The following is a 14,704-nucleotide window of genomic DNA, read 5'->3' as shown; positions in this document are numbered from 1 at the left end:
CCAAGATTGTGCCACTGCACTCCAGCCTGGGCAAGAGAGCAAGACTCTGTCTCTAACAAAAAAAGGAAGGAAAGGAGGGAGGAAGGGAGGCAGGGAAGAAAGGGAGGGAAGGGATGGAGGGAGGGAAAGAGGGAAGGAAGGAGGGAAGGAAGGAAGGAAGGAAGAGTGAAAGAAAGAAAGAGTGAGTGAGTGTATGCCTGGAACCTGAGAGCCAGAAAACTTTTTTGGACACAGCCCTGCCTGCTGTTCCCTGACGGTGTGCTCACCACCAGCATAAATGAACTGAACATTCCTGAATCCTGGCTGGACCATCCTGTCAGGGCCTGTGCATGGAGGAGGCCTGGTGACCACCAAGAATGGCCTGGACAGGTCCTGACTAGCTGTTTGCTACCTTCATGGCCTCCCTGACCCTTGTGGCAGCCAGGAACGTTCAGCCCTTCCTGAGTGGGTGACTGGGGATGGAGCACAAGAAAGGCTGTTTTGAATTATCCCATGCTCCACACCATTCATTATTCCAGTGTGTGCACACTCGAGTAACACTCAGATGACCTTTAAAAGAAAATAATTGGAAGATGGCCGAATAGGAACAGCTCCGGTCTACAGCTCCCAGCGTGAGCGACACAGAAGACGGGTGATTTCTGCATTTCCATCTGAGCTTTGAAGAGAGCAGTGGTTCTCCCAGCACGCAGCTGGAGATCTGAGAACGGGCAGACTGCCTCCTCAAGTGGGTCCCTGACCCCTGACCCCTGAGCAGCCTAACTGGGAAGCACCCCCCAGTAGGGGCAGACTGATACCTCACACGGCCGGGTACTCCTCTGAGACAAAACTTCCAGAAGAACGATCAGAGAGCAGCATTCGCGGTTCAGAAAAAAACACTGTTCTGCAGACACCGCTGCTGATACCCAGGCAAACAGGGTCTGGAGTGGACCTCTAGCAAACTCCAACAGACCTGCAGCTGAGGGTCCTGTCTGTTAGAAGGAAAACTAACAAACACAAAGGACATCCACACCAAAAACCCATCTGTACATCACCATCATCAAAGACCAAAAGTAGATAAAACCACAAAGACGGGGAAAAAAACAGAGCAGAAAAACTGGAAACTCTAAAAAGCAGAGCACCTCTCCTCCTCCAAAGGATCGCAGTTCCTCACCAGCAATGGAACAAAGCTGGACGGAGAATGACTTTGATGAGTTGAGAGAAGAAGGCTTCAGACGATCAAACTACGAACTACAGGAGGAAATTCAAACCAAAGGCAAAGAAGTTAAAAACTATGAAAAAAATTTAGACGAATGTATAACTAGAATAACCAATACAAAGAAGTGCTTAAAGGAGCTGATGGAGCTGAAAGCCAAGGCTCGAGAACTACGTGAGGAATGCAGAAGCCTCAGGAGCCGATGTGATCAACTGGAAGAAAGGGTATCAGCGATGGAAGATGAAATGAATGAAATGAAGCAAGAAGGGAAGTTTAGAGAAAAAATAATAAAAAGAAACGAACAAAGCCTCCAAGAAATATGGGACTATGGGAAAAGACCAAATCTACGTCTGATTGGTGTACCTGAAAATGACGGGGAGAATGGAACCAAGTTGGAAAACACTCTGCAGGATATTATCCAGGAGAACTTCCCCAATCTAGCAAGGTAGGCCAACATTCAGATTCAGGAAATACAGAGAACGCCACAAAGATACTCCTCGAGAAGAGCAACTCCAGGACACATAATTGTCAGATTCACCAAAGTTGAAATGAAGGAAAAAATGTTAAGGGCAGCCAGAGAGAAAGGTCGAGTTACCCACAAAGGGAAGCCCATCAGACTAACAGCTGATCTCTCGACAGAAACTCTACAAGCCAGAAGAGAGTGGGGGCCAATATTCAACATTCTTAAAGAAAAGAATTTTCAACCCAGAATTTCATATCCAGCCAAACTAAGCTTCATAAGTGAAGGAGAAATAAAATACTTTTCAGACAAGCAAATGCTGAGAGATTTTGTCACCACCAGGCCTGCCCTAAAAGAGCTCCTGAAGGAAGCACTAAACATGGAAAGGAACAACTGCTACCAGCCACTACAAAATCATGCCAAAATGTAAAGACCATCAATGCTATGAAGAAACTGCATCAATTAATGGGCAAAATAACCAGCTAACATCATAATGACAGGTTCAAATTCACACATAACAATATTAACTTTAAATGTAAGTGGACTAAATGCTCCAATTAAAAGACACAGACTGGCAAATTGAATAAAGAGTCAAGACCCATCAGTGTGCTGTATTCAGGAAACCCATCTCATGTGCAGAGACACACATAGGCTCAAAATAAAAGGATGGAGGAAGATCTACCAAGCAAATGGAAAACAAAAAAAGGCAGGGGTTGCAATCCTAGTCTCTGATAAAACAGACTTTAAACCAACAAAGATCAAAAGAGACAAAGAAGGCCATTACATAATGGTAAAGGGATCAATTCAACAAGAAGAGCTAACTATCCTAAATATATATGCACCCAATACAGGAGCACCCAGATTCATAAAGCAAGTCCTTAGAGACTTACAAAGAGACTTAGACTCCTACACAATAATAATGGGAGACTTTAACACCCCACTGTCAACATTAGACAGATCAATGAGACAGAAAGTCAACAAGGATACCCAGGAATTGAACTCAGCTCTGCACCAAGTGGACCTAATAGACATCTACAGAACTCTCCACCCCAAATCAACAGAATATACATTTTTGTCAGCACCACACCACACCTATTCCAAAATTGACCACATACTTGGAAGTAAAGCTCTCCTCAGCAAATGTAAAAGATCAGAAATTATAACAAACTATCTCTCAGACCACAGTGCAATCAAACTAGAACTCAGGATTAAGAAACTCACTCAAAACTGCTCAACTACATGGAAACTGAACAATCTGCTCCTGAATGACTACTGGGTACATAACGAAATGAAGGCAGAAATAAAGATGTTCTTTGAAACCAACGAGAACAAAGACACAACATACCAGAATCTCTGGGACACATTCAAAGCAGTGTATAGAGGGAAATTTATAGCACTAAATGCCCACAAGAGAAAGCAGGAAAGATCCAAAATTGACACCCTAACATCACAATTAACTAGAAAAGCAAGAGCAAACACATTCAAAAGCTAGCAGAAGGCAAGAAATAACTAAAATCAGAGCAGAACTGAAGGAAATAGAGACACAAAAAACCCTTCAAAAAATTAATGAATCCAGGAGCTGGTTTTTTGAAAGGATCAACAAAATTGATAGACCGCTAGCAAGACTAATAAAGAAAAAAAGAGAGAAGAATCAAATAGACGCAATAAAAAATGATAAAGGGGATATCACCACCGATCCCACAGAAATAAAAACTACCATCAGAGAATACTACAAACACCTCTACGAAAATAAACTAGAAAATCTAGAAGAAATGGATAAATTCCTTGACACATACACTCTCCCAAGACTAAACCAGGAAGAAGTTGAATCTCTGAATAGACCAATAACAGGAGCTGAAATTGTGGCAATAATCAATAGCTTACCAACCAAAAAGAGTCCAGGACCAGATGGATTCACAGCCGAATTCTACCAGAGGTACAAGGAGGAACTGGTACCATTCCTTCTGAAACTATTCCAATCAATAGAAAAAGAGGGAATCCTCCCTAACTCATTTTATGAGGCCAGCATCATCCTGATACCAAAGCCGGGCAGAGACACAACCAAAAAAGAGAATTTTAGACCAATATCCTTGATGAACGTTGATGCAAAAATCCTCAATAAAATACTGGCAAACCAAATCCAGCAGCACATCAAAAAGCTTATCCACCATGATCAAGTGGGCTTCATCCCTGGGATGCAACGATGGTTCAATATATGCAAATCAATAAATATAATCCAGCATATAAACAGAACCAAAGACAAAAACCACATGATTATCTCAATAGATGCAGAAAAGGCCTTTGACAAAATTCAAAAACCCTTCATGCTAAAAACTCTCAATAAATTAGGTATTGATGGGACGTATCTCAAAATAATAAGAGCTATCTATGACAAACCCACAGCCAATATCATACTGAATGGGCAAAAACTGGAAGCATTCCCTTTGAAAACTGGCACAAGACAGGGATGTCCTCTCTCACCACTCCTATTCAACATAGTGTTGGAAGTTCTGGCCAGGGCAATTAGACAGGAGAAGGAAATAAAGGGTATGCAATTAGGAAAAGAGGAAGTCAAATTGTCCCTGTTTGCAGATGACATGATTGTATATCTAGAAAACCCCATTGTCTCAGCCCAAAATCTCCTTAAGCTGATAAGCAACTTCAGCAAAGTCTCAGGATACAAAATCAATGTACAAAAATCACAAGCATTCTCATACACCAATAACAGACAGAGAGCCAAATCATGAGTGAACTCCCATTCACAATTGCTTCAAAGAGAATAAAATACCTAGGAATCCAATTTACAAGGGATGTGAAGGACCTCTTCAAGGAGAACTACAAACCACTGCTCAATGAAATTAAAGAGGATACAAACAAATGGAAGAACATTCCATGCTCATGGATAGGAAGAATCAATATCGTGAAAATGGCCATACTGCCCAAGGTAATTTATAGATTCAATGCCATCCCCATCAAGCTACCAATGACTTTCTTCACAGAATTGGAAAAAAACTACTTTAAAGTTCATATGGAACCAAAAAAGAGCCCACATCGCCAAGTCAATCCTAAGCCAAAAGAACAAAGCTGGAGGCATCACGCTACCTGACTTCAAACTATACTACAAGGCTACAGTCACCAAAACAGCATGGTACTGGTACCAAAACAGAGATGTAGCTCAATGGAACAGAACAGAGCCCTCAGAAATAACGCCACATATCTACAACTATCTGATCTTTGACAAACCTGAGAAAAACAAGCAATGCGGAAAGGATTCCCTATTTAATAAATGGTGCTGGGAAAACTGGCTAGCCATATGTAGAAAGCTGAAACTGGATCCCTTCCTTACACCTTATACAAAAATCAATTCAAGATGGATTAAAGACTTAAATGTTAGACCTAAAACCATAAAAACCCTAGAAGAAAACCTAGGCATTACCATTCAGGACTTAGGCACGAGCAAGGACTTCATGTCTAAAACACCAAAAGCAATGGCAACAAAAGCCAAAATTGACAAATGGGATCTAATTAAACTCAAGAGCTTCTGCACAGCAAAAGAAACTACCATCAGAGTGAACAGGCAACCCACAGAATGGGAGAAAATTTTCGCAACCTACTCATCTGACAAAGGGCTAATATCCAGAATCTACAATGAACTCAAACACATTTACAAGAAAAAAACAAACAACCCCATCAAAAAGTGGGCGAAGGACATGAACAGACACTTCTCAAAAGAAGACATTTATGCAGCCAAAAAACATATGAAAAAATGCTCACCATCACTGGCCATCAGAGAAATGCAAATCAAAAGCACAATGAGATATCATCTCACACCAGTTAGAATGGCAATCATTAAAAAGTCAGGAAACAACAGGTGCTGGAGAGGATGTGGAGAAATAGGAACACTTTTACACTGTTGGTGGGACTGTAAACTAGTTCAACCATTGTGGAAGTCAGTGTGGCGATTCCTCAGGGATCTAGAACTAGAAATACCATTTGACCCAGCCATCCCATTACTGGGTATATACCCAAAAGACTATAAATAATGCTGCTATAAAGACACATGTACACGTATGTTTACTGCGGCACTATTCACAATAGCAAAGACTTGGAACCAACCCAAATGTCCAACAATGATAGACTGGATTAAGAAAATGTGGCACATATACACCATGGAATACTATGCAGCCATAAAAAATGATGAGTTCATGTCCTTTGTAGGGACATGGACGAAATTGGAAATCATCATTCTCAGTAAACTATCGCAAGAACAAAAAACCAAACACCGCATATTCTCACTCATAGGTGGGAACTGAACAATGGGAACACATGGACACAGGAGGGGGAACATCACAGTCTGGGGACTGTTGTGGGGTGGGGGTAGGGGGGAGGGATACCATTGGGAGATATACCTAATGCTAGATGACGAGTTAATGGGTGCAGTGCACCAGCATGTCACATATATACATATGTAACTAACCTGCACATTGTGCACATGTACCCTAAAACTTAAAGTATAATAATTAAAAAGAAAAAAAGAAAAAAAAATAATTATTTCACTGCCCTTCAATGTTGAATTAAATAATGTTTAATTATAATATTATGGACATAAAACTAAGTAGAAGGGGTATGACTGATATAACTATACCATCAAAATGAAATTGCTAATTAAATCAAAGCACAACTTCAAAACACAGGGTTAAAATCAACAACTTTGCAAAGATAGAGAATGCTGTGCTGAAACCCAACTGCTCCTCATGGCATAGATATAGGAACTCATCGGATGGTGGGCGTTCTCACGGGCTAGGAGGGTAATAACAATGAACTCACCACTCTTCTGTGCCACTCTACTGCATTCTTCCCACATTAGCTCAGCTTGTTGCAATTAAAGCAATACTACTTGACACTGCTGCTGGAATGAAATGTGGTATTGAGATATAAGTAATCAACCAGACAGTGGAATATATGTTCACCATTATTTTAAAAGGTTATTGTTAAAAACACAAAATTTAAAAACTTCTTATTGAAAACTTGAGACTCCTGAAGAATACTGTTTTATTAAATTCTCTCTCCAGGTTGAATTCCCAGGCATGGAATTATTAAGTGAAAGGGTATGCTCAGCTTCACGGCTCTAGCCTCTAATGCTAATGGTTTTACCCAGGAAAATAGGTGATTCGCACACAAAGCAGGTGCACGAATCCACAGCTTACATCAGACTGCTGGCCTTAGTCGAATCCTGTTGCTCCTCTGCCCAAATCCCTTACTGGCCGGTAATCTCACTCAGAGTGAACCCCAGGTCTTTCCCCTGGGCCCCACGTCATCTGACTACACCTCTTCCCCTGCTCCGCCTTGTCCTCCCGCATCTTGAACCCTCTGCACAGGCCCCACTGCTCAGGGCTTTCGCACATTTCCCTGCCCTAACAGGGACACCCTTATCCAGAGAGCCATGTGGCTGGCTTGTTCCACACCCCCTAACCATCTATTTCAAATTGCAGGTCCAACCCTGTCTCTACCACTCCTTATCCATGTTTTCTACTTTGCTTTGTTTTTGTTTTTGAGACAGCATCTCACTATCTCATCCAGGCTGGAGTGGCTGGTGTGCAGTAGCAAGGTCATAGCTCACTGCACCCTCCATCTCCTGGTCTCAAGCAATCCTCCCACCTCAGCTTCCCGAGTAGCTGGGACCACAGGCACGTGCCACCATGCCTGGCTATTTTTTTTTTTCTCATAGAGACAAGGTCTTCTTATGTTGTCCTGGCTAGTCTCAAACTCTTGGGCTCAAGCGATCCTCCCACCTCGGCCTCCCAAAGTGCTGGAATTACAGGTATGAGCCCACATATCACGCCTGACACACCATGTAGAGTGTCCTCATTTCTGTCTTTATTTTCTGTCTCCTTCTTTAGGATGGAAGCTCCCTGGGGACAGTCTTATGCCACCTGGTTTACTGCTATATATTCAGTGCCTAGCATAGTATCAGGCACAGGGTAGATGCTCAATTAATATTTGTTGAATGATTGAATGAGTGAGTGAATGATTACCATGACTGGGGAGGATAGAGGCAGTTGAGATGCAGCGAATCCCAAGGGAGAGTAGCTGAGTTCTGAGGCAAACAGAACTGAGTCAGGAGCAGGCTGAGGTAGACTCATATCCCTTCCCTTGAATGCGGGCAGGCCTATGGTTGGCTTTGACCAATATAACAAGGCAGGAGTGTTGTCTGAATGATTCATACAACTTTTATGAGGTCAGCCTCTCATAGCACCTGCCACACCATCTTCCTCACACCCTTATATCAACAGGAAGACCCTGAATCAGTCTTGACTTAAAATTGCCACAAGGAAAACAGCAATGCCGGCTGGATGTGGTGGCTCATGCCTGTAATCCCAGCACTTTGGGAGGCCAAGGCAGGCAAATCACCTGAGGTCAGGAGTTCAAGACCAGCTTGGTCAACATGGTGAAACCCTGTCTGTACTAAAAATACACAACTTAGCCGGGCGTGGTGGCAGGTGCCTGTAATCCCAGCTACTTGGGAGGCTAAGGCAAGAGAATTGCTTGAATCTGGGAGGTGGAGGTTGCAGTGAGTCAAGATCATGCCACTGCACTCCAGCCTAGGCAACAGAGCAAGACTGTCTCAAAAAAAAAAAAAAGAAAAGAAAAGAAAAGAAAACAACAATGCCTCTGGCTCTTATCAATGGGGCCAAACTTGAGAATCAGCTTGCAGGACCCAAATCTGGATGGAGGGGCCGAGGATGGAAAGAGCTGGAGTCACCAAGAGTGACGGCTACATTGCCGTGGTGCTTCTCAGCTGCCTCTTGCCGCTACAAAGGCCTATTTGTGGCTTTCCAGTGTACCTCCAGGACAGGGAGTGGACAGGGACGACTGCCCATCCCCAGGCCCGGCAGACCCCTTTGAGGTCACTGAGGTGGGCCGGGTAGTGGAGTGAGTGAGAAGTGTGAGCCTTTCCCTAGGTTAGTGTGCCAGGGGTTCCAGATGCAGGAAGGGTGCTTAAGCCCAGGCCTAAGAGATCTGGCAGCTCTCTCTCCCTTCCTCTTGCCTATTCTTCATCCAGAGAAACCCTCGTGAAGAGACCACATGGAGAGGAAGAAGCAGGGAACAGGGCGGCAGAGAGAACTGAGGCCCCCTTGGCAAACCATTCCAATCATCTCAGCCTGATCATCATCAGACCTGCGAGTGAACCAGCCAGCCTGGATGGCCCAGCCTCGGCAGACTTCATGTGGAGGAGGAATGAGCTATTACCAGTGTCCCGACCACATTCCTGACCCAGTGAATCATGAGAAATAATAAAATGGTTGTTTGTTATAGAGCAAGAGATAACACAAACGGGGGCATTACCTGAGTGTGTCGGGAGGGTGCAGGGGGCACGGTTCTGGGCTCAGGTGAGCTGCAGGTAGGGACGGTGGCAGAAGTTAGACTGGTGGCACTGTCCGGGCACAGGTGGAGGGAGAAGCCGCCACTTCTGCTGTCAGGGTGAGAGCATTGAGGCTGACATTGGCATCAAGTTCCAGCACACTGGATTCTTTGGGTCCCACTGGTTCTGTCCCCCACCTCCTTGGCCAGCCTTTAAACAAGACTGTTCCTGGGCCTAGAAGAGATTTTTGGAATCCACATATAAAAGTGGGATGTAGAAGTAGAGGTGGCTCCTGAAGCATTTTCCCTGCAGGCAACAGTGTTTGTGTTTGTGTGTGTGTGTATGTGTATGAGTGTGCATGTGTATGAGTGCATGTGTGTATGAGTGCGTGTGTGTGCATGCATGTGTATGAGTGCTTGTGCGTGCGTGCATGCTTGTATGTGTGTGTGTGCATGTGTATGAATGCGTGTACGTGTGCATGTGTACGTGTGTGTGCATGTGTGTTTGTGCGTGTGTGCGTGTGTCATAGGAGAAGCCTTCCTTGTGTCCCCAGGCTCTTATTCACAAAGCCACAATGATCATCAGCAGTATCTGCTGTGATGAACGCCCCATGCTCAGGGTGTCAGTTCTGGCTGAAGTTTACATCAGTCTTCTACGTGATGGCTTCGTGTGATTGTTTCAGAAAGGCCGCAGCATGCAGAGGAACCAGCATAAGCTTTGAAATGAGGCAGACTTGGGCTCAAAGTCCCCAGTCACTTGAGACCTGCATGATCACGAGCAAGTTCCCTCACCTGGCTGAGGCTTTGTTTTCCCCGCTGTAAAGCAGAGAGACCTGCAGCACCCAGCTGTTGAGGTGGCTGTGAGTATGCAAGGTGAGGTCGATCATGTGGAGGCGCGGTAAGTGTAAGTTCCCTAGCTATCTGGTTAGAAATAAAATCTGTAGCATCACCCGTTCCAGCTCTCAGCAAATGGAGAGCCAAATATGGTGTCCATTCATAGGCTGCTCGCTCCAGAAGCCTGATGCAATAGGTCTCCTTATCTGCAAGTGTTTTAGGTTGCACAGCATTTTGTAAGTTCCATGAGATTTATGTATTTCCATTGCCCCAAACATTGCTTGGCACAGAGTGTGTGCTCAATAAATATTTGCTGAATAAAGGGAGGATGTGCGACCTAAACCCATTTTAAGGAGTAGTTCCTCAGTGGGTCAAAGATGAACAGACACTGCGGCGTTTGAACTTTTGTTGTCCCTTCCTAGAAGCTTTTGCTTGGTAAGGGTGCAATAATCAGACATCCCAGGTTGTCTCACCCACATCCTTCCTGTCTTTCTTCTCTGCTAATGGAACCCCAATTGGTCACAGCCAAGCATAACAATCCCTTCTCTGTCTTCCCAGCTTCCTCTGCAGCCACAAATGGCCATGGAGCCCACTTTGGCCAATAAGATGTAAATAGAAGTTTGTGGGACATAGGATGGGGCTCTGGGAATGTATTTGGTTTATTGGTAAATGGAGATACACAGCTGCAATGGCCCTTCCTGCTTTCTTCCCTGAAGATGGACGTGATAGGTGGAGCAGGAGAAGCTGGCTTGCAACCATGAAGAAGAGGCCAAGAGAGCTGCAGAGAAGCTGGCCCTGAAGCTGTTGAGTTGCAGACCTAATCCAACAACTGCCTCCCTCTGAACTTCTTTTTTTATATTTTGAGATGAGGTCTTGCTCTGTCGCCCAGGCTGGAGTGCAGTGGTGCAATATTGGCTCACTGCAGTCTCTGCCTCCTGGGTTCATGCAATTCTCCTACCTCAGCCTCCCGACTAGCTGGGATTACAGGGGCATGCCACCACGCCTGGCTAATTTTTGCATTTTTAGTAGAAGGACTTCCCGGCCAGGTGCAGTGGCTCACGCCTGTAATCTCAGCACTTTGGGAGGCCGAGGCGGGCAGATCACCTGAAGCTAGGAGTTCAAGACCAGCCTGGCCAACATGGTGAAACTCCGTCTCTACTAAAAATACAAAAATTAACTGGGCATGGTGGCATGCACCTGTAATCCCAGCTACTTGGGAGGCTGAGGCACAAGAATCGCTTGAACCAGGGAGGCAGAGGTTGCATTGAGCCAAGATGGTGCCACTGCACTCCAGCCTGGGTGACAGAGTGAGACTCTGTCTCAAAAAACAAACAAACAAAAAACCCACCAACAAAAACAAGTCCCCAAGTCAGTGCAGTCAAGGTTTCTCCTTTGTGTGGACAGCTGAGTGCCTAAATACACCAATTATCTGGTAAAAACAAATAAATCACCTATGCAGGAGCACAGAGGCTTAAAAGCACTTCAGAGTCCCTAAGCGTCATTGGTCAAAAGGCGAACTAGTAGATTCAGACCTAGCATCTAGACTTCATAGAAGGCTGTTTTATAAAGAAAGCAAATGACTCAGAGGTCACCTGCTCATCTTCCTGGTAAATATAGGAAACCCCTCAGCATTCTGAAGGGTGAGGTGCCTCACTTTTCAGTGCAGTCCTTGGACCAGCAGCATCAGCATCACCTGGGAGCATGTTAGAACTCGGGCCCCACCCCAGACTAACTGTATCAGAATCCGAAATTCAACAACATCCCCAGGCAATTCATATGCACATCAGAGTGGGACATACTCTTCTCAGTGTTTTCAGCCTTAGCTACAATTCCCTGGAGAGGTTTCAAAACATCGATGCCTGGTCCCCACCCTCAATCAACTGAAGATCAAAATATCTGGGAGTAGGGCCCCCATATCACTTTTAAGAGAAGTTCCAGTTGATTTCATTAGACAGTGAGGCATAAGGAAGACCTAAGTCAGACTGTCCCACTTAATAGCTTGGTCACATTACTTATTCTCTTTGGGCCTCAATTTATTTGTCCATAAAATGGCCGCACAAGAGTGCTTGCTTCATGAGTTGTTGCGAAGATGAAAACTAAGTGCTGTAGAGACTTGGACGATACCTGACATCCAGTGGTGCTCACCCAGTCCGGGTTCCCCAGCCTTGATGAGGGCAAGGATCACCACACAGATTCCTGTCCCCTCTCCTGGGACCTCCCCTCCCCTCCACTGGCTCCACTGTCCACTTTTGGAAGGCTTGTTCTTTGCTTCGTTAACCCATTCTAATATCGTGTCTTCTTTCCTAGCACTTTGTAAACCCGCTTCTCTCTCTTTTCTTGGTCAGAGAGACCAAGGAAACTGTTCCCGATCAAGTGATGTAAGGCGCCTTATTAAATCGCACTTGAGTCTACTAAGTATTGACCATTCCTCCTCCTCTTCTCCTCCTCCTCTTCGTCCCCCCTCCTCCTTCCCCACTCCTCCTCCCCTTCCTCCTCCTCCTGTCCGTCCTCCTCCTCACCCTCCTCCCCTCCTCCTCCTCCCCTCTTCCTGCCCCTCCTCTCCCTCCTCCTCCTCCCCACTTCCTGCCCCTCCTCCCCTCTTCCTGCCCCTCTCCCTCCTCCCCCCTCCTCCTCCCCCCTCCTCCTCCCCTCCTCCTTCTTCTTTCTTTCATCTTTCTTCTCCTTCTACTTCTTTTCTTCCTTTCCTCCTTTCCTCATCTTCTTCTACAGGGTCTTGCTTTGTCACGCAGCCTGGAGTGCAGTGGTGCAATCAGAGCTCACTGCAGCCTTGAACTGCCTCCTGAGTAGCTGGGGCTACAGGAATGCACCACTTCGCCTGGCTAATTGTTATTTCATTTTTTTTAAGATATAGGGTCTCACTATGTTGCCCAGGCTGGTCTCAAGCTCCTGGGCTCAAGTGATCCTCCCCCTTCAGCCTCCTAAAGTGCTGGGATTCTTTATGGGTATGAGCTACCATGCCCAGCTAGCCATTCTTCTTAAACCATAATTGATAAATGATTCATTGAAAAAAATTCAAACAATTAAAAACATTTGTGCACATAATTTACCTTGCTTACCTTCAAGGTTGAATGAGCACCCCCGTTAATTCTTATTAGGTAAATCTGAAAAACACAGCAAAAAAAGTTAGTTCTCTTTCTCCCCATCCCCTTTTTGTACTTTATTTCTGCCACCCACAACTTTCTATTTTAGGAAATTTCAAACCTCAGATAAGTAGTGTAATGGACACCACATACCCTTCACTAATAGTCACCAAAATACACCTTATCTGTGTGCATGCTTTCTCCATACACACATGTGCATGTGCGTGCACACACACGCGCACACACTTTTAGTGACCCATTAGAAGGTAAACAGCAGATCATGACCTTCCTGGCTAAGTACTGGAGGAACATGTACTCCTGTTTGGCCAAACACCATCCTCACGTCCAAGAAGCTTTACACAGATTCAACAATGTCATTTTTTTTTTTTTTTTTTTGAGACAGAGTCTTGTTCTGTTGACCAGGCTGGAGTGTAGTGGCATGATCTGGGCTCACTGCAACCTCCACCTCCCAGGTTCAAGTGATTCTCGTGCCTCAGCCTCCAGAGTAGCTGGGATTACAGGTGTCCGCCACCAGGTCCAGCTAATTTTTGTGTTTTTAGTAGAGACAGGGTTTTGCCATGTTGCCCAGGCTAGTCTCGAACTCCCGGGCTCAAGCAATCCACCCACCTTGGCCTCCCAAAGTGCTGGGATTACAGGCGTGAGCCACTGTGTCCGGCCAATGATGTCATCTTAAATACAGCCCATATTCAAATTTTCCCTCTCCTAAAATGTTCCTGATCACTTTTTTGGGGGTCTCACTCACTCTCTTTTTTTTTTTTTGAGACAGGATCTCACTCTGTCACCCAGGCTGGACAGCAGTGGCTCGATCTCGGCTCACTGTAACCTCTGCCACCCAGGCTCAAGTGATCCTCCCACCTCTGCCTGCTGAGTAGCTGGGATTACAGGTGTGCACCACCATACCCAGCTAAGTTTTTGTATTTTTGTAGAGATGGAATTTTGCTATGTTGCTGAGGCTAGTTTCGAACTCATGAGTGATCTGCCCACCTCGGCCTCCCAAAGTGCTGGGATTACGGGCATGAGCCACTGCCCCTGGCCCTGTCTCTTAAAGTGTCTTTTCCCATTGTTCAGCCTCTCTGATTACTGGAAACGTCTCATTTTGAACCAAGTCTGACTCCCAGTCACATCCCTGCCCTGGTCTGCTGGAGGAGTCCGGGTTCTTGTCATCTGTCCCTGACAGTACTTTAAATTGTCTGAAGGTTGAAGACAGCCCTCCTTCCAGAACCCCTCCATCCTGGTCACCATCCTACCATCCTCTGGGCTTTTTCCAGACAGTCAATAAACCTTATGACATGTGGTCCCCGGAACTGGAGGCAGAGGGTCCCAGCCTGGGTCTGCCCCTCGCGCAGAGCAGGCTCACTGCCTCCCCCTGGTGGGGGGTGCACTCCTCCAGAAGCCGCCTCAGATCACATTGGTCACACTGAGCCCGGGTAGGATGGGCAGCACTGGACTTTTTCAACCAGTCCTTGTGCAATTGTTGCCCAGTGACTGAAACTGATGTGGAGAAAGAGGTTGGAACTAGAATAGGCTGGAACCATATAACGTGCCAGGCCCTGGGGAGATGGAGGCAGCAAAGAGACAAGCCTCAGCCTCTAGGGGAAGAGGACTGTGGCATCCTAGCACCACCAAGTATCAGCTGGGGTACCAAACCTCTCCAAGTCTCAATATTCTCATCTGTAGGAGGAAACAATATTTGAACTTCATAGGTTTGCTGTGAAGACGAAATGAGCTCATGTA

At 45.5% G+C, this 14,704-nt stretch overlaps 1 protein-coding gene across 1 annotated transcript in view; it reads right to left on the bottom strand.

Annotated features, from left to right (window-relative positions):
* NR2E3 (nuclear receptor subfamily 2 group E member 3) overlaps positions 1-12,970 on the bottom strand; it is a 31,975-nt gene extending 19,005 nt beyond the window's left edge. The window contains exons 1-3 of the mRNA XM_016927697.3: positions 12,926-12,970; positions 9,000-9,249; positions 6,480-6,558 (exon numbers count right to left, since the gene is read on the bottom strand). The gene's annotated coding sequence lies outside the window, so the exon portion shown is untranslated. The remainder of the gene's footprint in view (positions 1-6,479; positions 6,559-8,999; positions 9,250-12,925) is intronic.
* Between the last annotated feature and the right edge of the window lie 1,734 nt (positions 12,971-14,704).

Source organism: Pan troglodytes, chromosome 16, assembly GCF_028858775.2.
Source record: "Pan troglodytes isolate AG18354 chromosome 16, NHGRI_mPanTro3-v2.0_pri, whole genome shotgun sequence".
NCBI classification, from domain to species: Eukaryota; Metazoa; Chordata; class Mammalia; order Primates; family Hominidae; genus Pan; species Pan troglodytes.
This window is presented reverse-complemented; position numbering and strand designations above follow the sequence as displayed.